This window comes from Bos grunniens, chromosome 14 (assembly GCF_055505025.1).
Source record: "Bos grunniens cultivar Pamir isolate PY7600 chromosome 14, Bosgru_T2T1.0, whole genome shotgun sequence".
NCBI classification, from domain to species: Eukaryota; Metazoa; Chordata; class Mammalia; order Artiodactyla; family Bovidae; genus Bos; species Bos grunniens.
Window position 1 is genome coordinate 33,826,868 of NC_141178.1, and position 25,907 is coordinate 33,852,774.

Below are 25,907 nucleotides of genomic sequence, written 5' to 3' on the forward strand. Positions count from 1 at the left end.
TTGCCATGGATCCAAACGTTTCAAAGTTTTAAGAAATAGTTAAAGTAAGATACGTTCTATCTACATCCCTTGACGAATGTACTTTTCAACATCCAGAAGGCCAGGTTTGAATGTAGGATTCTTGTAAACCTTGGTGACATGTCAGCCAACATGAAGAGCTGGGCAATGGCCCTGGCTCACCCATTCTCATCCTGTCCACACATATCTTCCTTTTACACCATGACAGTCATATAAACACTTGAGCCTGTAGGTCTGACATCTGAACAGCCCACAGCAAAGGGAAGCCCAGGGCCAAACCAATGGCCTTGAAGTATTCATACTACGGTGTGGTCCATTCTCAGAAAGACAGACCCAGGGAAGAAGCCCAGGCAGTGACCATTTGGGGTAGGGTATTGTACCCAGACAGTGGTCTAGAAGATGGAGCAGGAGCTGCAGGAAGACCTGTCTTTGCTTCCCTGTGTGGGAAGAGCTACAATTGCAGATGGCATCTAGGGCAGAAGTAGCTCTGACAGGTCTAAGGGAAGTATTAAAATTATCTCAGGTAAAAACTTCCAATTACAAAATACTTAAGTCATGGAGATGTAAAAAATAAGTAAATAAAATCACCTACTCTAACTCAGACATATAATAAATATACAAAATACAGTGCATGTAAAACATGGCTTCAGGTGAGATGAATTTTGGTGTTAGAGTCTGTGATTTAATCGCTATTACAGCAACTGTTTCACTGTAAGAACAACAGAAACTGATTTTGGATATCAATTTTGTATCATACAGTGTTGCTAAACTCACTAGTTCTAGCAATCTTTTTTTTTTTTTCCTTTATTCCTTAAGAGTCAGACATGAAAAGGGCTTCCCTGGTGGCTCAGATGGTAAAGTGTCTGCCTGCAATGCAGGAGACCTGGGTTCAACTCCTGGGTTGGGAAGATCCCCTGGAGAAGGAAATGGCAACCCATTCCAGTACTCTTGCCTGGAAAATTCCTTGGACGGAGGAGCCTGGTAGTCTACAGTCCATGGGCTTGCAAAGAGTCAGACACGACTGAGCGACTTCACAGACATGAAAGAGTCAGACCTGACTAAGCAACTAACACAATGAGGATGTTCTACCATGTCTTCTGAGAATAAAGATAATTTTACTTCTTTTTTATTTGTCTTTTGTCACTGGCTAGGACTTCTGAAACAATTTGAACAGAGATGGTAAGATTGGATATTCTATGCTTTTCTTGATCTTCCGAGGAAAGCATTTCAACACTCAGTATGATGTTAGCTGTAGGATTTTTGATTATATCTTTTATCAGGTTGATGAAATTCCTTTTTATTCTTAGTTTTATTACAGTGTTTATTATGAATGGACACCGAATTCTACCAAAATTTTTTCTTCATCCCTTGAAATAATTATGCTTTTTTTCTTTATAGTCTGTTAATGTGGAATGATTTGAATTTTTGAGTGTTAAACCAGCTTTGCATTTTTGGGGGGAATAAACCCCATTGATGTATCATTCTTTCAAATTCAAAGACAGAGTCCTAAGTCTGTTGCTAAGTGTGTCCAGCTGTTTGTGACCCCATGGACTGCAGCCTGCCAGGCTCCTCTGTCCATGGGATTTCTCAGGGTTGCCATTTCCTTCTCCAGGGCATCTCCCCAGTCCAGGGATGGAACCCACGTCTCCTGCTTTGGAGGCAAAGTTTTTACCACTGAACCACCAGGGAAGCCCTTATATTATTTTTACTAGAATCAACTTGCTAAAATGTTTTAAATTATTTTTCATCTATGTTCATGAGGGATACTGGTTTGTAGGTTTCTTTCCTTGCAATATTATTAATTTTCACATATAATGCTGACCTCCCAGAATGGGTTGAGAAATATTCTCTCTTATTTTTCAATGTTAGCAAGGGTTTACATAAAACTGACATTATTTCTTTAATATTTGGCAGAATCCATCCAGGAAGTCAGTTGGACCTGAAGGTTTTTTTTTATTTTTTGTGGGAAGATATTGGACAATATATTCAACTTATTTAGTATGTATAGCTTGTGTATTTGAACAATTTGTTCATCTTAAGTTGTAAAATTTATTGACCTAAATTATTCATTATATTCTATTATCCTTCTTATACTGTAGTATTTATAATAATGTCCCCTCTTCTCATTTCTAATATTGATTATTGGTGTATTCTTTAATTTTTGATCAATCTGGCCAGAACCTTATTAATCTTACTGATCTTCTTAAATAATAGCTTTTGGTATCATTGATATTTTCTATTGGCTTCATGTTTTTAACTTCTTTGCTTTCTGATCTTTTATTGTTTATTTTTTATGTCTGTTTCCTTTTTTCTGTTTAATTTCCTCTTATTTTTCTAGTTTCTTAATATAGAGTATTAGTCATTGATTAGAAACATTTTTTCTTCTTTATTATGAGTGTTTGATGCTGTAAATTTCTCTTTAAGTATGACATTCTGTGAATTTTATATGTCATGTTCTCATTTTGATTTCATTCAGTACAAAATACTTTATAATTTCCCTTTTGATATCTTCTTTGATCTATGGGTCATGCTTCCTTTTACAGATTGTACTTTTAGACTTGTATCTAAAAAGTTTTATAGTTTTGTTTTACATTAGGTTTTTGAATTAATTTTTGTATAATATATGAGGAGGATGTTGCAGTTACTTTTTCTACAAATGGATGCCTAAGGATTTCAGTACTATTTGTTGACAAGACTATTATTTCTGTTATAATGGCCTCTGAAATTTTGTAAAATTTCATTTGGAGTATACTTTAGTGGGTTTATATCTGGACTTTCTATTTTGTTCCATTGACTTTTCTATCTATGCTTCACTTATATCACATTGTCTTATTATAGATTTATAATATCTTGATATCAGGAAGCATGAATTCACCAACTTTTTATTCCTATTCAAGATTTTCGGGGGCTATTTTGATTCCTTTTTTTCCATGTAAAATTTAAAATCTTCTTCTTGATATCTCAATAAAGCTTTTCTGGAATTTTGATTGGGATGGTGTTGAATAAATAAATCAAGTTGGCATCTTAACAATATCAAGTCTTCCAATCCATAAAACAAATACATCTCTCCACTTGTTTAGATATTTTATAAATGTAGTGATTGTTTTGTAGTGTGCAGCACAGAGATTCTGAACATATTCCTTTAGATTTTTATACGTGTTTCCGTTTTTTGGTACTATTTTAAATGGTATTCCTGACTCTGTAAGCTCTTTCAGTATGGTTCAGCCTGGTATTTCATGGTGGTTCTTTCTTAGCGTTAGGGACTTTCTTCAGATTTCTGTAGATTTTTAAATCATCTCTCTCCCTTTCCCACGTACCTCCTCCCTTTCTGTGTATCTTTCTTTTCTTCTCTACTCTGCTGTCCCCAATTTCACAGCTCTGTCCCTCCAACTCAGAATCTTGCGAGCTTTGTGTTGGTTTTCCCTCTCTGGATATTCTCTCTAGGCAGTAGGTGGGGCACATGGCACTCAACTAGTGTGTTTCCCTTCCTGTAGTAATTCTTGAGCAGCACTGTCTACTGAGCAATGTCTGAAAAATCACTGTTTCGTGTATTTTCATCTCATATCCCTGTTTCAGGTAGGAGGGTATAGCTAGTCCCCATTATCGCTGGAAACAGACCTTTCTACTGCAGCTGTTGACATGAATTATCCGGCCCGGAGGGATGGTGTGGGGAGGGAGGAGGGAGGGGGGTTCGGGATGGGGAACACGTGTATACCTGTGGCAGATTCATTTTGATATTTGGCAAAACTAATACAATTATGTAAAGTTTAAAAATAAAATAAAATTGGAAGAATAAAAAAAAAAAAAACAACAACAAAATAACCTTTCCACTCTGCCTCTACTTCCGGGACACTAAACTTCATTCAGTCTTCGTATATACTGAGCTACCTCCTAAAGGGCCCTTGTACATAGTCTTTCCTTTGCTCAAAACGCTTTCTCCTCAGTCTGCTCAATTCCTACTCATCCTTCAGGTTACAATGCAGTCATCACTTCAGGGGAAGTGTTCCCTGACTTCCCTAAATTGTCAACTCTTCTCTTGTATACTCTCATAACGTATCTTCATAACATTGGCCTCTTCTAATTTTATATTTATGTGTATCTATTTGATGCATGTCTGTTTCCTCCTCAAAACTGTAATAAACATAGGGAGTATGCCTGTCTTTGCCTATCATTTTATCCCATACAGTATCTGGCACATAGTAGGTGCTCATTAAATATTTGTAGGAGTGGTAAACAAACTGAGATTATGTCCATATTCATCTTTTGTGCAAAGTTTTATTATTTCCTATATTTTCTTTCATAGGTAATGCACCAATTAGTTATTATAGCTTTTCCCCCATAAATTAAAATTTTCTAGATCTCATCAAAGCAAAATTAACAAAAGGCCAAATGTTCTATCGAATTGTAACAACACTCACTATCCAGAGACAACTAATTTAAATCTCATTGTTAACTAAACTGCTGATAGGAGAATTCTGCAACCAATTAGTGCACTTAAATTGCCATTTACTCATCACAGATGCAGTAAAGCACAACTTGGCACAATCAGACAAACAGAATCTGACTCATGAGGAATATCAGATTTCCTTACTTCCATTTTGTTTTCATCTTTCTAGTTTGTTTGAAAACTCATAAAAACCGTATGATGAGTTTTCAAATAAAACTAGTGGTAATTCCATGCTGACTTTTTGCCCCCTATAGTTTGAGTTTGTACTTAAGGGCTGTGATCCTCATATCACAAACACACATCTCAAGGAAAGATTCTTGCATTGCATCTTTTATATTACAAGGTAGATGGGGAATCTGATGGCTAATTGCTTTTCAGGTGGTGCTTCTATCACTTGCATTTTTAAGTCAGTTTAAATGTTGATGTCAAAAAAAAATGACTTATTTGATAAGTTGGTGTTGTGGTTGCTTGTCAGTCGCTAAGTTGTGTCTGACTCTTTGCGACCCATGGACTGTAGCCCACCAGGCTCCTCTGTCCATGGGATTTCCCAGGCAAGAATACTGGAGTGGGTAGCCAGTTCCTTCTCCAGGGGATCTTCTCAAACCAGGGATCAAACCCATGTCTCCTGCATTGGCAGGTAGATTCTTTACCACTGAGCCACCAGGGAAGCTATTTGATAAGAGATGCTAATTCGATTGAAGCAGTTATCCTATATTTTGTGTAGTTGTAGGAAGAACACATGAATTGATTTACTTCTTCTCAGTTGTTGTTATAACTCAGAGTATATCTCTAAGGTTAGCCATTACTATTTTCCCACTTAAAATAAAGACATATTTTATTATAATCATCCTCAAATACAGCAATACTCCCAAAGCTAAAAATAAAATTTGAGATCTATTGAGAGATACATATAAAAGATTTTCCTCTCCTTTGCTTTTGTTTCACTATCTGAAAAATCTGAGAAATAATTGCTACTTACCTTCCCAGCAGAAAAATTATGAGGATTGTTAAAATAATGTATGTAAATTACTTCGCTGTCAGAAGCCCTACATACCTGTGTAATATATTACGCTGCTAAAGACTCATATTAGTAGACTTTAAATTTTATCTTAATGCTCAAATAAGTAATCCCCATATACAGCTCAATATATTGGCCCTAATTTTTCTTTTTAAGGAGACAGGTGCTGCTTTAATTAATTTGAATGGACACAGATTTAAAACTTCCCCTGTAAGAAAGCACTGTTGTCGTAATGTTACTGTTAAACATAGTTGGAAGCTTATTCTCATTTCCATGGGACTTCTCCCTGTTTTGAAGGTAGCACTTTTATTTTAATAATTCCGATTTCCTGATAGAAATGCAACAGTCCTGGTGATGTATAATCGTAATGTAAAGTGTCTGGGTTTTGGGAGTCAAGCATTTCTGGATTCACAGACACTAACTGTGTGACCCAGAGCACATTCCTCTCCCCCTCTGTGAGCGTATGTCCTTTTGGTGTCAAATGGGTCATAATCCTGTAGGGTTTCCTGAGGATTAGTGACCTTCACATAAAAAATGGAGTTCTAATAGGCTATTCAATGAGTGGTCACTATCATTATTATTGTGTATTTTGTACCAATAATAAACACTGCACTGTGTATGCAATAGTGTGACCTGCCATTAATAATTAAGAAAAAACTTACACAGGCATACCTCGCTTCAGTGTTCTTTGCTTTATTGTGCTTCGTGGATACTGTGTTTTTTACAAATTTAAGGTTTGTGGAAACCCTACATTAAGTCTATCAGCACCATTTTCCCAACAGCATTTCTTACTTTGTGTGCCTGTGTCAAATCTTGGTATCTCTCACAGTATTTCAAACCGTGCACCAGCAATAAAGATTAGTACTCACTGAAGGTTCAGCTGATGGTTAAAATTTTTGAGCAATAAAGTACTTTCAAGGTAAGGTATATACGTTACTTTCTAGACTACACTGAATAGACTACAGTAGAGTGAAACATAACTTTTATATACACTGGGAAAGCAAAAAATTAGATTTTATTACCATGGTCTGGAACAGAGCCTTCAGTATCTCCCAGGTCTGTCTGTCGTAGCTATGTTTGGTCACCATGCAATTTAAAATTGTTTCACTTAAGTCTTTTTTTTTTTTTTTAATTTTATTTTATTTTTAAACTTTACAAATTGTCTTAGTTTTGCCAAATATCAAAATGAATCCGCCACAGGTATATATGTGTTCCCCATCCTGAACCCTCCTCCCTCCTCCCTCCCCATACCATCCCTCTGGGTCGTCCCAGTGCACTAGCCCCAAGCATCCAGTATCGTGCATCGAACCTGGACTGGCAACTCATTTCATACATGATATTATACATGTTTCAATGCCATTCTCCCAAATCTTCCCACCCTCTCCCTCTGCAACAGAGTCCATAAGACTGTTCTATATTGTTGTCGTTTTATTCCCATTTTGCAGATATGGAAACTGAGGCTAAATGAACTAAAGTAATTTTCTCCAGGAAGAACCAGGATTTGAATTTAGATCTGATGGATTTCAAAGTATGAGCTGCTGCTGCTGCTGCTAAGTCGCTTCAGTTGTGTCCGACTCTGTGCGACCCCATATACGGCAGCCCACCAGGCTCCCCCGTCCCTGGGATTCTCCAGGCAAGAACACTGGAGTGGGTTGCCATTTCCTTCTCCAATACATGAAAGTGAGAAGTGAAAGTAAAGTCGCTCAGTCGTGTCTGACTCTTAGCAACCCCATGGACTGCAGCCTACCAGGCTCCTCCGCCCATGAGATTTTCCAGGCAAGAGTACTAGAGTGGGGTGCCATCGCCTTCTCTGCAAAGTATGAGCAACAAGCCTTAATTCTGAAATTGAAGTGTTTATCTATTGTTTAAGTTACTTTTTCAAAAAATGCTACAGATGGCGATCTGTATTTTGTATTTATTTTATTCCATGTCTAGGGTATTTTGATTGTTTGTTTCTTTTTGCATTGTTTTAACAGCTTTTGAGGTAGGAAACAATTTTGGAGTTTAGTTAAATAGGAAAACGTAGGATAGCTTTCAAATCTGCTTATGTGTATATGTGTTTTTTCTATAATTTTGAGCATTTATTCATTATTATATGTTATCACCAAAGTTGTAGTGAGGGGAAATGGAGTGGTTGCCTATATCCCAAAAATATTTCCCTAGGAAGTACAATGTGATTAATTTACGTAGGAAGGGTTAGAGAAGTAGTTGGAGAAGAGTTGGAGAAATCAGTGTTTACACGCTTATGACCACATAAATAGTTACCACCCCTTTTTACTTCTCAAAGTCTCCTCTTTAGAATTAGGTCATGAGTCAGACACGACCGAAATTACTTAGCAGCAGCAGCAGCAGCACATACCTGATGGCTCAGCGGGTAAAGAATCTGCCTGCAAAGCAGGAGACACAGGTTCGATCCCTGGGTCTGGAAGATCCCTTAAAGATGGAAATGACAACCTGCTCCAGTATTCTTGCTGGGGAAATCCCATGGACAGAGGAGCCTGGAGGACTACAGTCCATGGGGTCGCAAAGAATCAGACACAACTGAGCATGCACAAGCAGAACTAATATTTATGATCTTTTGCCTGTCACCTCTCCTTACAAAATCATAATTTATAATTGTCAACCACTTAACAGATAAGGCCATTGAAGCCCTACAGTCTTACTCCTAGTTTTATTATAAATGACTTTATTGATAAGTAGCAAGAGATATATAAAAGGATAAATACCACTTGGTATATTCTGTGAAGAGTTCATTAATTGTATTTTACATCTGTGTTCAGCATTAATAAGCTTACAGACTCACAAAGGATATGAAAGAAGTCTAAGAAAGACTGAACTGTTTTAATATTACTTTAAGTGAAAGCAATTCACAAACATATTTTACAAGAAATCAATTTGTTACCATAGACTTATTATAGAGGTAGTACCCCCTGCCTTCTATTTAGTCTTGTCCTGAAAGACAAAAACCACTTAACTCTTTAGGTGTTCTTCTCTGGAATATATCTCCATAGGTATTTTTTCCATAGTTTTAAGTAATACACTTATCATTTCTTGATTTATAAATTTTACTCTATTTTCCTTTCTTTTGAAAGATGGAAATTTAGATCACTTATACCAACACTTATCTTTCTGCCCATTCTTATTGTACTTATAACAATATTTTAATTAGATCAACAATCAGTGCTTACGTGCATATTATTGTTGTTTAGTTGCTCAGTTGGGTCTGACTCTTTGTGACCCCATGGACTCTAGCCCACCAGCTTCCTCTGTCCATGGGATTTCCCAGGCAAGAATACTGGAATGGGTTGCCATTTCCTCCTCCAGCTTACATGCATATGACCACATAAATACCAATTACTTCATTCATGTAGGTATTATGTTTTTAAGTCTTTTTGCACAGATGTTTGTTTTGCCAATAGTTTTTAATCACTTTTATTATTTTCTAGGTCTATTTTTCATGATTACGTATTTAATATATTTTCAAATGCACCATTATACTAGGATTTTTTCCCCCTTTTTCCTGAATTTCTCCCTACCAGACTCGAGAGTTTTTGATCATTTCAAATTGTTAATCACTTGCTTGTAAGCTTCAGAATGATGGGGACAGTGTCCACATCAATTACCTTTATGTTCCCAAAGTCTAGGATACTACTTGGCACATGGTGTATTATACACTCAGGACATAGTTGTGGAATGAATGGATAAACAGTGTGATTGGGCTTCCTTGGTGGCTCAGATGGTAAAGAATCTGCCTGCAATGCAAAAGACCCATGTTTGATCCCTGGGTTGTGAAGATCCCCTGGAGAAGGGACTGGCCACCCACTCCAGTATTCTTGCCTGGAGAATTCCATGAACAGAGGAGCTTGGCAGGCTATAGTCTATGAGATTGCAAAGAGTTGGACATGGCTAAGCAACTAACACACACACTTAAATACACATATTTTTTAAAAAGAGGGAGCTAAATATAACATTCATTACAACAAGCCCTTAAATGGTCTCAGCATCGAACAAGGGAGCAGAAAGTATTTAGAAAGAGTCCTTTCACAGTGTTTCTCTCCTCTCTGTTGTAGTCAAGGAAATTAACAAGTTCTTTATGGGATGCTTTTGTCCCATAGATTGGATAAATCCAACTGTCTCTTAGTTTTCTATGTATCTACGCAAAACGTTAAACAAAAGTTGTTAGGAAACAACTAACACACTACCAAATAGTGAATTATCTTTGAAGTTTCCTGTATTTGAACCAGATGTGGCTCATACTACTGATGGTCCCTTGTCATAAGTTTGTTCATTATTTATTTGATAGTGTTTATGGCTCTGCTGTTCCCTTGAGAGAAAAATTTTACAGTTGCATTCTAATAAAAATTGTTCTGAGTTAAAAAATTAAAAAAAAAAAGAAACAACAACAAACACAGACATTTCTATCTTTAATCCCAAACAGGCAGGCATCTCTCTCATTTCCAGGCTGAAGGGCTTTGGGAAGTACAAAGAGTAGCAAAGTGTCTGGAGGAGAGGAAACTGTCTGTCTTTGACTCCTCCACCATCCTTCTCCTTCTGCTCTTTGTCAGTGAGAACTTGTGTTCTTCAAATTCTGCTATTTCCAAAGCAAATATTTTAAGCCATTGTTGGCTATAACTCTCTTATGACAATGTAAACTCAACCAACATATAAAGCACAAATATAGATTTGTCTACATCTTATTGATAAAATGCTTGCACCATTATCCAGAATTAAGGTGCTGAGATGTGATTTATGGCTTGCCCTTGGAGAGAGCTTGCCAGGGGGCTGAGTGGTATGGAATCTGCCTGCCAATGCAGGAGACACAGGAGACATGGGTTCGATCCCTGGATCGGGAAGATACCCTGGAGGAGGAAAGGGCAACCCATTCCAGTATTCTTGCCTGGAAAATCCCATGGACAGCTGTCCATAGGGTTGCAAAGAGTCAGATACGACTCAGTAATGAGCATGCACATGGAGTGAGAAGAGAAGAAAACGTTTGGCTGAATTCAAAATAAATTGACGTGAAACACTGACACACAAGTTGACATGCCGCCATTGCCAACTAGCTTACTCCCGGATTGGTTTCCAACACACCTGCTACTGTACTTTTCTTTATTTACCTGTGGCCTCCAAAATCACTGCAGATGGTGACTGCAGCCATGAAATTAAAAGACGCTTACTCCTCACAAGGAAAGTTATGACCAACCTAGATAGCATATTGAAAATCAGAGACATTACTTTGTCAACAAAGGTCCGTCTAGTCAAGGCTATGGTTTTTCCAGTGGTCATGTATGGATGTGAGAGTTGGACTGTGAAGAAGGCTGAGCGCTGAAGAATTGATGCTTTTGAACTGTGGTGTTGGAGAAGACTCTTGAGAGTCCCTTGGACTGCAAGGAGATCCAACCAGTCCATTCTGAAGGAGATCAGCCCTGGGATTTCTTTGGAAGGAATGATGCTAAAGCTGAAACTCCAGTACTTTGGAGTACTTCTCCTCATGCGAAGAGTTGACTCATTGGAAAAGACTCTGATGCTGGGAGGGATTGGGGGCAGGAGGAGAAGGGGACGACAGAGGATGAGATGGCTGGATGAATTTAACTGATAGTACAAGGAAGCAGGGATACATCTTTGCGTGGTTTGAGGAGGCCATGGGAATTCTGGGGCGTTGCTTTACTCTTGAAAAGGAAAGCATTTTCTCTGAATCTAAAGTTTTAAATTCTTCTCCTAAGACACACTGTAATTAAACAGCTTGTGTGCCGCTTCATAAAACATATGGGAAGCCATCGCTTGTTTTATTTAGGATAGGGTGCTGCTGTGGGGAGGATCTGTCAAGTCTTTGTCTAAGGCCTTAGTTATGAACAGAAATTCATTGGCAAATGTCAGGTGACAGAAGAGAAGGTTAGTCATAAAATCAAATGCAGTGCAAATCTGAGGATGTTTAACATGTTAAATATTGTCCCCGCACATGAATTTCCAAACAACAAAGAATCAGGATGGAGAAGAGACGTGTCCTTGTTATAAAAGAAAGCTCTGAGAATGTAGCAAGTGAAACTCTCTTTTGCATTGAAAATCTACTGTGAGCTTGGGAAACTAAAGGCGCTTCTTTTTGTAACTCATCTTGGCCTCTGATGTTACTCTGGTCAATCTGCTTGTCTTTGTCATGTCTCCAGAGGCACACGGGCAAGAATATAAATGGAAGCTCAGCCCAGTTCATTCAGAGCACAGAGGCAAGCTTCAAGCTACTTTCAGAAATAACCCTGAACAGTCCCCAGTCTCCCAATAATACCCTGTATTTTAGCATCAAGACTTACTAACAAATGCTTAGAATGACAGTAAGAGGAACAGCAGTTTTTTTTTATAGCAAAAACAAAAGAATGGGAAACCCCAGAAGGTACTGAACTCTGAACTGCCATTAATGACCGTATCAAGATTCCTTCTGCAATTGTTCTCATTAACAATTTCAACGAAAACCTAGTTTTCCCCAGTCAAAATCAGGAACATTCACCTATACTGACCATGAGCATGTTTTTGGTCATGCCACAGCAGCATGTGGGATCTTTGTTCCCCAACCAAGGCTGAACCTGTACCCCTTCCCTTTGAAACACAGAGTCTTAACCACTGGATCACCAGGGAAGTCCCTGACCATGAGTATTTATGCATAGACCCCAATGCAAACTTTAAGATCTGAAAATGTAGGCAAGTGTTCAATACTTAAATTTGCCTTTTCAGAATGACCCACATCCCAAAGTCTTCATTTTAGGTGAGAGGCAAGGAGTGTTAAAGGGAATTTAGAGTTAATAATTTTAAAGGATTTTGTCTGTTTATTAAAGCTGCTTTTCCTAATAAAGAATATAGTTTCATTCATCTTCTTTGTTAGGAAAAAATGACAGAGTTTCTGAGTGTCAGAGTGTCTTCTTGTTAATGATAGAGTTTCTGAGTGTGTGTTAGTGCCATATCCTTCAAGGCTCATTCTATTTCAAGTTCGATGATAATCTCTCCTCATCTAAGAAATTCCTTCCAGTCTCTGAACCTGTTCTTTCCTCTGCCCTCAGTACTCTACCCAGAACTTTACAAGGCTCACTGCTTCCCCTCAAATTGATAAATGTTTAGGTGTTACCACTCTTAAGATACTTCCCTATCCACTCTTTGTATTCCACATCACTTTATTTCTCCTTACAGTATTTTAATTTTCTTTATAATACTTACAATGTCTAAAAGTCACATTATACTACAGATATGTCAATATTATTATTGTAAAATAATATTAATTGTCTCCTTGATTTGTTACTGTCTTTACCTATAAAATATAAATGCTTAAACAACACAGATTTTTTATTTATTCACTGCTGTGCCTCCAGTGTTTACCATATTACCACCACATAGTATCTACTCAATACATATTTGTCAAAACAGTTTTTGAATGAATACATGCATTACTGAACCAACATGATAAAGTCCAAATGCTTTGCAAGGTATATAATCTTCAACTCAAGGTTTCATTATAAACTTTTGGTCCCAACTCCCAACTTCTACATGTATGGTCTATGTTTCAGTCTTATTGAACTACTTTCTTATAAACTATACTATTTTCGAAATCTCTACCTTTGCATATGAGGCTCACTTCTTTATGAGGAGCTACCATTCAATTTCAAATGTTGCTTGCTATGTGAAAATATTTCCAGTTCTTCTGGATTGAGATCTCTCCCTATATTGCCATAGCACATTATATAAATTTCTACTATAGTATTTATCAGGTTCCAGAATAATCTTTTGCTGTGCAACCGTCTTATGTCATCTTATGTCTATGGCCTTGCAAAATGGGTGGCATATAGAAAGTACTCTGGACAAGTTTACCAAATAGGCAAATCCTATAAACTCAGCAACAATTTTCTAACAACAAATCATTCCATAAGATTCTTTAAAAAAAAATCAGTGTTATACTCTAAGGATGTTTCAGTTTTTTCCGGACTCTCTAAGCAAGTGAGAGCAAAAAAATGAGCAAACAAACAAACAAAAAATGGAAAGTTGTCGTGTAACCTGGAGAAGACTGGTAGTTGACATTTAATAATATTCAAATACTTGCAAGGAACAAAGCTAAACAACTGTATTATGTCCCCTCAAAACGGCCAATTGAGAATAGACCAGACTTCTTATGAGTGTGTTCTTTAGGTAAGCCTTTTAATAAAGCTTGCTGATTAGAGACTTATGAATTGTATTTCTAAGAAAGGGTGTGGAGTGTCATTCTCTGCCAGTTGCGAAGGATATACCAGACAGGTATCTCTTTGAGAAGTTTACATGAACTAAAGGATGTTTTGCCAGACTATAATTCTATGAAATTGAATTTTCTAAGACCAAGAAACAAGATCCACAAGAGAAATTACTATAGTTAAGAATAAACATATCCAAAAGAACTGAAAAACAATCTCATCCTACCTTTTTTGTATATGTACTATTTTATGATGGGTAAAGGTTCACATTTACTTGACATGCTTTACAGTTGGGAATCTTTGAAAGAAAAATGTGTTAAAATTATTTTTTTCTAAAGGAGAAAAGTCAAAATAGAAGTAACATTTCTATTTATAGATTTAGAGGTCAGGTCCTACATGTAGAATTAAGCTGAGAGAGAAACATTAAATATTTTTTTATTAATATTCTTTTAAAACCATTTTTCATCTATTATCAGGTGGCAGCAGAGTTACTGTGAATGTTAATATGATTTGATCCCTTGTACAGTAGAGAGACTGTCCTCTTAAAAAGGATTTACTTTCTCTGGTTTCTTGCAGACCCAAGTAGAGAGGACATCTAAAAATAAGGAAGTTTATTATAGGAAATCAACCCTAAATATTCACTGGAAGGACTAATGCAAAAGCTGAAGCTCCAGTACTTTTGGCTACCTGATGCGAAGAGCCAACTCATTGGAAAAGACCCTGGTGCTGTGAAAGATTGAAGACAGAGGGAGAAGAGGGTGACAGAGGATGAGATAGCTGTTTGGCACCACCGATTCAATGGACATGAACTTGGGCAAACTCCGAGAGATGGTAAGGGACAGGAAAGCCTGGCTTGCTGCAGTTCATGGGGTCCTGAAGGGTCAGACACGACTTGGTGGCTGAACAACAATACCTAATAGCTTTCAATGTTAAAGATACTGAGTCCAGTTTCCCCCTGTGAGTGTGTGAGACCATGGAGTAAATACCACTGATGGGGAGTTTGAGGATAAAGGTTTTCTCAACTCGCACCTTCTGTTAAGACACCAGGTGGAACTCCCACAGTACTAGCTGCCTCACTCCTTTAAATAGGCAGAGAAAGTTAGCCTCTCTGGTAGCTGGTGACCATTATAAAGAATGTCTGAGAAGAACAACCAAAGTCTGCTTCTTTGGCAGTCATTCCACACAGCTTCCTCGAGATGCTATTGGAATTCTTCCCCTTGGGAAAGAGTCCTCTCAAGCCGAGTGGAAATGGAATGAGAGTCCTTAGGGGCATGGCCTGTGGGTCTTTGGAGAACCTGGGGGAGGCTGAGGGAGATACTTCTGTGTTCCATGGCTCAGGAGGACCCACACTTGCCTTCACCCGTGGCTCTGAAGGAAGAAGACAAGGCTTGGAGAAAGAAGCTCACTCTAGAATGGAGAGTAAAGCTAATGAGAAGGAAATTAAAACTACTGAACATTTTCTCATCCACAAGGTTCAAATCTTTTCCTAACTTAGGCACATGATTGGAGTGTGTGTCCAGTTCAGTAGCAATGATTTGGCTTTCAGAGAGATGTGACACTAAAGTGTCTATTTTCAGGGAGAAGAAGGTGAACAAGGAAATGACAAGTTCACTGGATTCATGTTCACTTTTGAGAATTTAATTCTTTCAACTCTGGACAAATTCATAGATTATATTTTAGTCCACAGAGTGTTTCAACAGTTATATTCTGCTACATGAGTTTTTGTATTTCCTTATATTTACTTGTCTAGTTTGAAAACTAATCCCTATATTGCTCTATTGATCTTCAGATCTTTAGCATATTTACTTTTTTTTTCTTCTATATTTACTTCTTAACAAGCAGTTACACTTGCAAAGTGGATTGTAATTGGCCAAGACCAGCGCTTTGATATTTTTTAAGGAAAAAAATTAAGAAACAGCAGGATAAGAGGCAATCTTGGCAGACTCCTATCCTTCACTTAGAAGCCCCATTTGCAACTTTCACGTGCATCCGTTTCATGCTTAGCTACATTGTGCATAAAATACTTCGGAGTGTTTGTAGTGGTTTAGGACATGACACTTATCTTCCTTAAACATGGAGGAAGAAAGAAATGGAGAGAGGGAGGAAAAAAGAAGGGAGGGAGGAAGGAGAGAAGGGAAGAAAGAAAGGGAAAGAAATGAACTGAATGAAGAATATTCCTTCCTGAAAAAATATGTGGGCTCTTTTCTCAAATAATCTGCTGATGAAAAAAAAAGTCACCTGAAATTCAGAGTAAATGTTCAAACCTTCCAAGTTAAATTTCTAGGCATTTATGTGAAAACTTTAGGTTGTCTGGTGACAGGATGAAATGAATGAAAACAAAAGTCTCTCAGTCGTGTCTGACTGTCTGCGACCCATGGACTATACAATCCATGGAATTCTCCAGGCCAGAATACTGGAGTGGGTAGCCTTTCCTTTGTCAAGGGGATCTTCCCAACCCAGGAACTGAACCCAGGCCTCCCACGTTGCAGGCAGATTCTTTACCAGCTGAGCCACAAGGGAAGCCCAAGAGTACTGGAGTCAGTAGCCTATCCCTTTTCCAGTGGATCTTCCCAATCCAGGAATCAAACCCGGGTCTCCCACATTGCAGGCGGATTCTTTAGCAACTGAGCTATGAGGGATGCCTCTGAGTAATTTTCCCAACGTTCTACATAAATTTTATTCATAGACTCAGCTCACTAAAGAAATGGAATTTCATTCCATGAAATATTTTTAGTCTTTTTATATATTTCAGAGTTACAGAAAAATAATGATTGTGACTATGACTATATAACCAAAACATTTTGATAAAAACTGAAAATTTCAGACAGTAAATTGACCATCTTGTTTTCCTGTACCAGAGATCTGCAAATAGGAGTTTGATAGAAACTGTCATTAAGTAACTCCTCACTGAAGAGGTAACACCATCACACAAAAGGAAACACATATCAGCTATGTGGCTCTTTTTTTTTTTTTTTGCTTTTTTTTTTTTCTTTAATAGAAAATTATTTAATTAGTATACATGTGTTCCCCATCCTGAACCCTCCTCCCTCCTCCCTCCCCACACCATCCCTCTGGGTCGTCCCAGTGCACCAGCCCCAAGCATCCAGCATCGTGCATTGATGTGGCTCTTTTTAATGTTACCAATTCCATTGTTTCAGACTGTTTACTCTTCTCTTACCATTCAATCCTACTTTGCCTATTTATCTTTCCTTAGGTTTTAACTTCTTTGGTTAGCAAAGCAGCCCTCATCTTATTCTGATAGTACTAAACTACCTTTGAGTGGTAGGGATCTGGTAAGATGAAGTCTTTAATGCATATGTGCTTCTTGCAGAGACTTGGGGCAACTATTTTCATCAACAGAGATTTTGTCAAGTGATTTCAACTCTTTGATTCAACTTTCTTTGGGAGGATATATGGAGTAATAATGATGGTGTGCATGCATGCTAAGTTGCTTCAGTTGTGTCTGGTTCTTTGCAATCCTACGGACTGTAGCCCATCAGGCTCCTTGGTTCATGGGATTCTCCAGGCAAGACTCCTGATGTGGATTGCCATGCCCTCCTCCAGGGGATCTTCCTGACCCAGGGATCTAACCTGCATCCCCTACAGCTCCTGCATTGCAGGCTGATTCTTTACCTCTGAGCCACCAGGGAAGCTCAATAACGATGATAAGAACAATTATATTGATATGTTTTCAGGCAGAGTGCTTGTAGAACTACCGTCTTTTATAGCCATGAAATTAGTTCTTTTAGGAATAGGAAAACTCCAGCCTCTCACTTCCTAACATCAAATTCATATGTGGGAGTCCTCTCCTGTCTCCTTGTTATTTTCAGTTATCCCTCTTTTCACACTGAGGATGATTAACAAACACAGACATGAAAACTGGAGCAACAGCTCTTTAGTCCATGTTTTGAAATGGTATAAGAGATGGTGGGCTACATAGACATTATTGGAAAAGCTTGGGCATCTCTGGGAAGGAAGGAGGCAGCAAGTAGAGAAATTTGAATGTTCCATTTCATAAAATGTGATGTACAGTAAATAAAAATCTCCTCTTCCTCTGCAAAGCAAGATAAAGAATGTCCAATTCTCTTGATGGATCAGAGTAGAGTGTGTCAATTTCATTGTAAAACTGTGCCATTGTCGTCTGCATAAAATACGAGGAGGCAAAGATAAGTGGATGTCAAAGTATAATTTATAATCTAGACCTTCATCTGTAAAATTAAATGAAAAACAAACTCACCCAAGGGACATTTGGAAGGTATTAAGTGTTACGGGCTTCCCTGGTGGTTCAGACAGTAAAGAACCTGCCTGGGATGCAGGAGATGCCGGTTCAATCCCTGGGTCAGAAAGGTCCTCTAGAGAAAGACATGGCAACCCACTCCAGTGTTCTTGCCTGGAGGATCACATGGACTGAGGAATCCTGACAGGCTACAGTCTGCTGCTGCTGCTAAGTCGCTTCAGTCATGTCCAACTCTGTGCAACCTCATAGATGGCAGCCCACCAGGCTCCCCTGTCCCTGGGATTCTCCAGGCAAGAACACCAGAATGGGTTGCCATTTCCTTCTCCAATGCATGAAAGTGAAAAGTGAAAGTGAAGTCGCTCAGTCATGTCCGACTCCTAGCTACCCCATGGACTGCAGCCCACCAGGTTCCTCAATCCATGGGATTTTCCAGGCAAGAGTACTGGAGTGGGGTGCCATCGCCTTCTCCAACAGTGTACAGTCTACAGGGTTGCAAAGAGTCAGACATGACTGAAGTAATTAAGCTTGCAGTATTATATGGGTTGGCCCAAAAGCTTGTTCTGATTTTTCATAGCATCTTATAGAAAAACCCAAACAAACTTTTGGGCCAACCCAACAGACCCCATCCTCACATACCTTTAGAAAGAAAAAAGAAAAGAATTTACAAAATAAATGTGGCTTTTCAGATCATCTATCTCTATAACCCACAAAAGTAGAAAAGTAAGGAAAATTGAGATATCCCTCCATTGTCACTTAGGCAAGTGGTAATTTGTAATAATCATGCTATTATTTATACACCCTCTCTGAAGTAAACTCTATCTAAAGAATTCAGTTTGTTGCTCTGGTCCCACGACAAGCTTTCTAAAATAGAAAACAATGGACGTACTGTCAACACTAGAATGATATTTTAAAATATATAGAAGTATTAGAAAGAGTTTCAAGAACATCAGAATGAAGAGTTTGACTTACTGTGTGAAAAAAAAGATAAAGAATATGTGTAGCTTGGCTAAGTAAGAACTAAGTGGGAACATGACAACTGCCTGCAAATTGTTCGAAGATGTGAACACAAAGAAGTGGGGATGATGTTTGGTAGCCTTAAAGAGAAGACTCAGATTCACAAGTCAAGTTCATCTCATTCTTTTTAATCCTGTTGGGATTGAGGACTTTACAGTGTTATACCATTTAGGTAGAAATTCCCTAACAAAGAAGTGTGCAGATTTTTTTTTTGAAGGGGGAGCATATTATTAAATTTCAGATCATGTTAAAACTAGATCTGAAAGAGAAACTATGTCCATAATTGTCAGTTACATCTGCATCTAATTAGAGTGACAATTGTGTCATATTAAGGGCATAAGAATGTAACTTACACAAATTATAAGGATCCAGAGAGGATACAATGGCTTAGCACACTTAAGAAACGATATTACAGTTATGATTTAAAGAATATTAACAATGTACTTAAAGCAAAATACTTGGAAAAGAGATGAATAAAAATGAAAGTTCAAAGAGTTGTCATTAAATCTTAGCTGGATTAAACCAAAACCCTCAAGAAGGTCATGATGTCCTTAGCAAGAAATTCAGTGCCATCAAAGTAGTACTCATTTAAAATAAATAGGTTTCTATGTCTTATTATATTTAGTACTATATTTCTGTATTATGCAACTTCATATCATTTACTTGAAAGCATATTGCCATTGTGCTACCAGGGGATGTTCCAACCTGACAATCAGAGTTGGAGAAATATTTCAGTCAACATTAAGAAACATAATCACTTAGCTAAATTAAATAATATTATATCAAATGTGTAGTTGAATACATAGTTGCAATACAAAGACTTTTTTCCCTTAGGATATAATGAATACAGTAACGGAAAGAGTAGCACAATAGAGGAAAAAAGCAATGCTCATTAACTACTCTGCTGCTGACCTATTTTCAATGCAAACAAGGTAAAATTCCTTACCTAGAAATGCCTTTATAACTCCAACATATTTTTTACTTACTCTAGCTCAATATTTTCTGACTCTCACTTTGTGTTTGAAAGTTGAATAAATCATTTAACTTGTACTTCTTGTACTTTTGTTCTTGAAATAGTTTATATGTATGTAGATTTAAATCCTTCTTTGAAAAGACACTTTTAACTGACAAAGAATAACTAACTTACATTGGATATAATTACTTTTAGCCTTAAGACTTTGGCATGCCATATACTACAAAATCCATGCCAGGGAATACCAGCCACACCTACCAATGAGATGGCCTTAAGAAATATACTCATTTATTTTTCCCTCTGATACTTGATAAGCCAAAATAAATTATGACTGTGTAAAGGTATTCTGATGTCTGTATAAAAAGGTAAGTAGTATCATTCTCAATGAAATTTTAAAAATTATAGTCAACATTTCAATAAAGAGTGCCATATTGAGAGTTTTTTTATTAAAATAGTTCAGATTTAAATAATACTGAATTAATCATGGAAAATTATATAGTATTGAATATCTGTGTATTTAATAATTATTACTGACAAGAATAAGCTTACTTGTAGACATAAAGTATAAAATGATATGCAAAAATAAAACTGGGTTGGTGGATTATGGCTGATAGCTTTTATAGTTCCAAAATCCAAATTTTGGTCATATGTCCAATAAAACTATAATTTAATATATATTATTCATTCAGTAATAAAATTGTTACATGAATTTTGTTGTAGTAAACACTTCCAAAGTGAGAGAAGTAAAGCAGCTTAATTTTTCTTAGAAAAGATAACTCTTGCTTACACATCCCATTTTATGGATGTGGTATTACCATTTGTACTTGTTTACATTTTAAAGGTTCCTAAGCCTTGCCCACACACTGCTTCTACTCTGTGTCATTTATTCTTGCCCTAAATTTTAGCAGATAAAAACTTAAATATATATATATATATAAAATCATGCATAACCCTGCCAAATACTAACCTTCTTCTTTAACACAGCTGTCCTTTTCAACAGAACTCTACACATGCAGATTTCTACGTGGCTCACTGCTGACTATTTTACAGAGGTGAATGCTTATCAACTAATGCCAATAATGGGAATCAAAATAATTTTTTGAGTGACCATCAAGCCTCTATTGTTCTGCAGGTATGGCTATGTGACTATCTTTTACCAAGAGAAACACAGTTGCTCTCAAGAACAAAAGTGATTCAGACAGATTGGGCTCAAGCAGAGAACACTGTGGGTTTTCAGGTCTGGCAGAAGAGTCCACCCACCCGAAACTGTCAGGACATTCCTCTCTTTTATGGTTGCTCCCATAGCAAGGAGAGAGTCAGAGCTGGTTCTGACAATCTGGTTCTGAAATATCTCCCTCTCACGCTTCATCTCACCTCTCCTGCAATCATCCACAAGACGGATTCAAGTTGCCTCTACCTGTGAGCAAGCACAGGCAGGCAGCCTCATGCCTTTGGCATCAAGTACAGAAAGAACAAAACAAATTAAAATGCTTGAAAATGTTTTGAACTTCTGTAAAGATCTTAAAGAGTTTGCTTGAAAGACGTCATTTTTAAAGTCCTTTGTTCCTAACAGAATTTTTTTTTTCCTGTAGGAGATTGAAATGAAGGAATCATTCAGGGGAGGAAAATATTCATTTGCTAAACAATTGAGCTTCTACTATGAGCCCCAGGCACATAGACACTATAGTTACTGAAGATTCAATGACTAAAATGCTCTTTTCCTTGGGAGAAACATTTCAATGGCACTTAGTGTGGGTGGTATTGTATTTCAGCGGGATTTTTCTGTATGCTTCTAATGGTCAACAGTATAGCTGGAGATGCATTGTATAGTTTAACAGAAAGTGTTAGGAATGTCATATTTGGATCTGATACTGATTTTTGGGCAGTCCTAATCTATAGTTGGGCTTCCTCAATGGCTCAATGGTAAATAATCCACCTGCCAATGCAGGAGATGCGGATTCAATCCTTGGGTTAGAAAGATCCCCTAGAGGAGGAAATGGCAACCCATTGCAGTATTCTTGCCTGGGAAATCCAGGAGCTTGACAGGTTCCAGTCCATGGAGTTGCAAAACAGTAAGATGTGACTTAGCGACTAAACAACAAATCTATAGTCACTTCAAGGAAGAAAGAAATATTTCAGTTCAGTTCAGTTCAGTTCACTTCAGTCGCTCAGTCCTGTCCAACTCTTTGTGACCCCATGAATCACAGCACGCCAGGCCTCCCTGTCCATCACCAACTCCCAGAGTTCACTCAGACTCACATCCATCAAGTCAGTGATGCCATCCAGCCATCTCATCCTCTGTTGTCCCCTTCTCCTCCTGCCCCCAATCCCTCCCAGCATCAGAGTCTTTTCCAATGAGTCAACTCTTCGCATGAGGTGGCCAAAGTACTGGAGTTTCAGCTTTAGCATCATTCCTTCCAAAGAAATCCCAGGGCTGATCTCCTTCAGAATGGACTGGTTGGATCTCCTTGCAGTCCAAGGGACTCTCAGGAGTCTTCTCCAACACCACAGTTCAAAAGCATTACTTCTTCGGCGCTCAGCCTTCTTCACAGTCCAACTCTCACATCCATACATGACCACTGGAAAAACCATAGCCTTGACTAGACGGACCTTTGTTGGCAAAGTAATGTCTCTGCTTTTGAATATGCTATCTAGGTTGGTCATAACTTTCCTTCCAAGGAGTAAAAGTCTTTTAATTTCATGGCTGGCATCTGTTTTCCATCTATGGATGTCTGTATCCTAACATAGAAGTGTATACATACATACATATATGTTTCTATTTCAGCTAAGATCCACTGTAAATTTGTGTCTGTTTCCATCTTAATTATGATATGTTATTATATAAGATGTGGGCACTACAGAGTATGTTTTTCCTGTCCATTTCATTCCTAGAATAAAAAGAAATTTAAAAAAATTTTTTGCTAAAGCAAAAAAGCCAAATCTGCAAAAAGATATAAAAATTGAAAAATTAAAACAAAAACCCCAAACTGTGAATGTTTCAAACAAAATGTCTGTGAAGACATCTAAACACTTATGAGATGCATTGGAGATTGAGTAGCGTTGAATAAACCTTTCTTAGCCTGAAGTTAGGCAATGCAGAGAGGAATCTAAGAGGAGATCTAGGGCTCCAGTGTAAATGGTGTTGAAAGAAATAATACAAGACTTGAATCAGTTTTTACATATACCACAAAATAATCAGGAGGATCTTGCCCAATCCATCTAATCCCCTTGGCTTGGTCTTCTCTTCTGTAAAACCAATGGATCTAGACAACTCTTATGCATAGAACAAACAAACAATGAGTGTCTGCTGGTGGTCAATACTAGAGTTTAGAAAACATTTTCGTGTACACTCTTTATTTCATCTTGGTCTTATGTTGTGTATGCTTAGTCACTCAGATGTGTCTGACTCTTTTGTGACCCCATGGAGTGCAGCCCACCAGGCTCCTCTGACTATGGGGACTGTCCAGGCAAGAATACTGGAGTGGGTTGCCACACCCTCCTCCAGGGGATCTTCCCAACCCAAGGATCAAATCCAGGTCTCCCACATTGCAGGCAGATTCTTTACCATCTGAGCCTCCAGGGAAGCCCTGGCCTTATGTTCAGTTCAGTTCAGTTGCTCAATCATGTCCGACTCTTTGCGACCCCATGAATCACAGCACACCAGACCTCCCTGTCCATCATCAATTCCCAGAGTTCACTCAGACTCACATCCATCAAGTCAGTAATGTCATCCAGCCATCTCATCCTCTGTCGTCCCCTTCTCCTCCTGCCCCCAATCCCTCCCAGCATCAGAGTCTTTTCCAATGAGTCAACTCTTCGCATGAGGTGGCCAAAGTACTGGAGTTTCAGCTTTAGCATCATTCCTTCCAAAGAAATCCCAGGGCTGATCTCCTTCAGAATGGACTGGTTGGATCTCCTTGTAGTCCAAGGGACTCTCAGGAGTCTTCTCCAACACCACAGTTCAAAAGCATCACTTCTTCAGCACTCAGCCTTCTTCACAGTCCAACTCTCACATCCATACATGACCACAGGAAAAACCATAGCCTTGACTAGAAGGACCTTTGTTGGCAAAGTAATGTCTCTGCTTTTGAATATGCTGTCTAGGTTGGTCATAACTTTCCTTCCAAGGAATAAACGTCTTTTAATTTCATGGCTGCAGTCACCATCTGCAGTGATTTTGGAGCCCCCCAAAATAAAGTCTGACACTATTTCCACTGTTTCCCCATCTATTTGCCATGAAGTGATGGGACCGGATGCCATGATCTTCGTTTTCTGAATGTTGAGCTTTAAGCCAAATTTTTCACTCTCTACTTTCACTTGCATCAAGAGGCTCTTTAGTTCCTCTTCACTTTCTGCCATAAGGGTGGTGTCATCTGCATATCTGAGGTTATTGATATTTCTCCTGGCAATCTTGATTCCAGCTTGTGCTTCTTCCAGCCCAGCGTTTCTCATGATGTACTCTGCATAGAAGTTAAATAAGCTGGGTGACAATATACAGCCTTGACGGACTCCTTTTCCTATTTGGAACCAGTCTGTTGTTCCATGTCCAGTTCTAACTGTTGCTTCCTGACCTGCATATAGTTTTCTCAAGAGGCAGGTCAGGTAGTCTGGTATTCCCATCTCTTTCAGTATTTTCCACAATTTATTGTGATCCACACAGTCAAAGGCTTTGGCCTTATGTTAATCTGGTACAAAAATGATTACAATCACATTTCACACTACAAGTCAGTGGGATTTGGGGGAGTTTATTAAAAGTCTAAATGTTCTCTATCCCTGAAAGCATAAATATACAAATATCAGTGCTTTCCTTATTATCAGCAAATTTGATAGAGAATTAAGATAAGTGATATATATGGAATTGTAAATAAATTTTAAATGCTTAAGAATAAATTTGAAAAAAAATGAGAAAAAAAAAATGTTCTCTAGATTCTCTTCCAGATGCTAAAAATTATCTTTAAATTTTTAACTATAAATGAGGCACAGGAGTAATGTGTACAGTAGTCATGTGGACACAATACTCTTCACACTCCTCTTCCACCTCTTTCAACTCATTTCCCACCATTTCTTTCCTGTTTTCTAATATCTTCCTTCAACTACCATATACACTATTTTCCTGTTCAGTAAATATTTTAGGCTTTGTAAGCTTTACAGTTTTTGTTACAACTACTGTTGTAGTATAATAGGATCCAAAGATACATAAACAAATGGGAGTGAATACTTTCCAGTAAGGTATTATTGAAAAAGACCCTGATGCTAGGAAAGACTGAAGGCAGGAGGAGAAGGGGACAACAGAGGATGAGATGATTGGATGGCATCACTGACTCTATGGACATCAGTCTGAGCAAGCTCTGGGAGTTGGTGATAGACAGGGAAGCCTGGCGTGCTACAGTCCATGGGGTCACAAAGAGTCAGACATGACTGAGCAACTGAAGTGCACTGACTGAAGGTATTGTTTACAAAGAGAGTGGACCGTATTTGGTCTGTAAGCCATGGTTTGCTAATATCTGACATAAGCTGACTTTAAACATTTTTTTAATTGGTAATAATTCCAAAGTCCATGCAAGACATAAAGATTAAAATAGTTCTGCTGCTGCTGCTGCTGCTAAGTTGCTTCAGTCATGTCCGACTCTGTGCAACCCCCCAGATGGCAGCCCACCAGGCTCCAGGATCCCGCTGTCCCCGGGATTCTCCAGGCAAGAACACCAGAGTGGATTGCCATTTCCTTCTCCATAAAATAGTTCAGAATAACTCTTTTTTTGGTGTTCAGTCACTAAGTCATGTCTAACTCTTTGCAATCCCATGGGTTGCAGCACGCCAGGCTTCCCTCTCCTTCACTATCTCCCAGAGTTTGCTCACACTCATGTCCATTGATGCTATCTACCATTTCATCCTCTGTCGCCCTCTTTTCCTCCTGCTCTTGGTCTTTCCCAGCTTCAGAGTCATTTCCAATGAGTCTGCTCTTCGCATCAGGTGGCCAAAGTATTGCATTACAGGCAGAT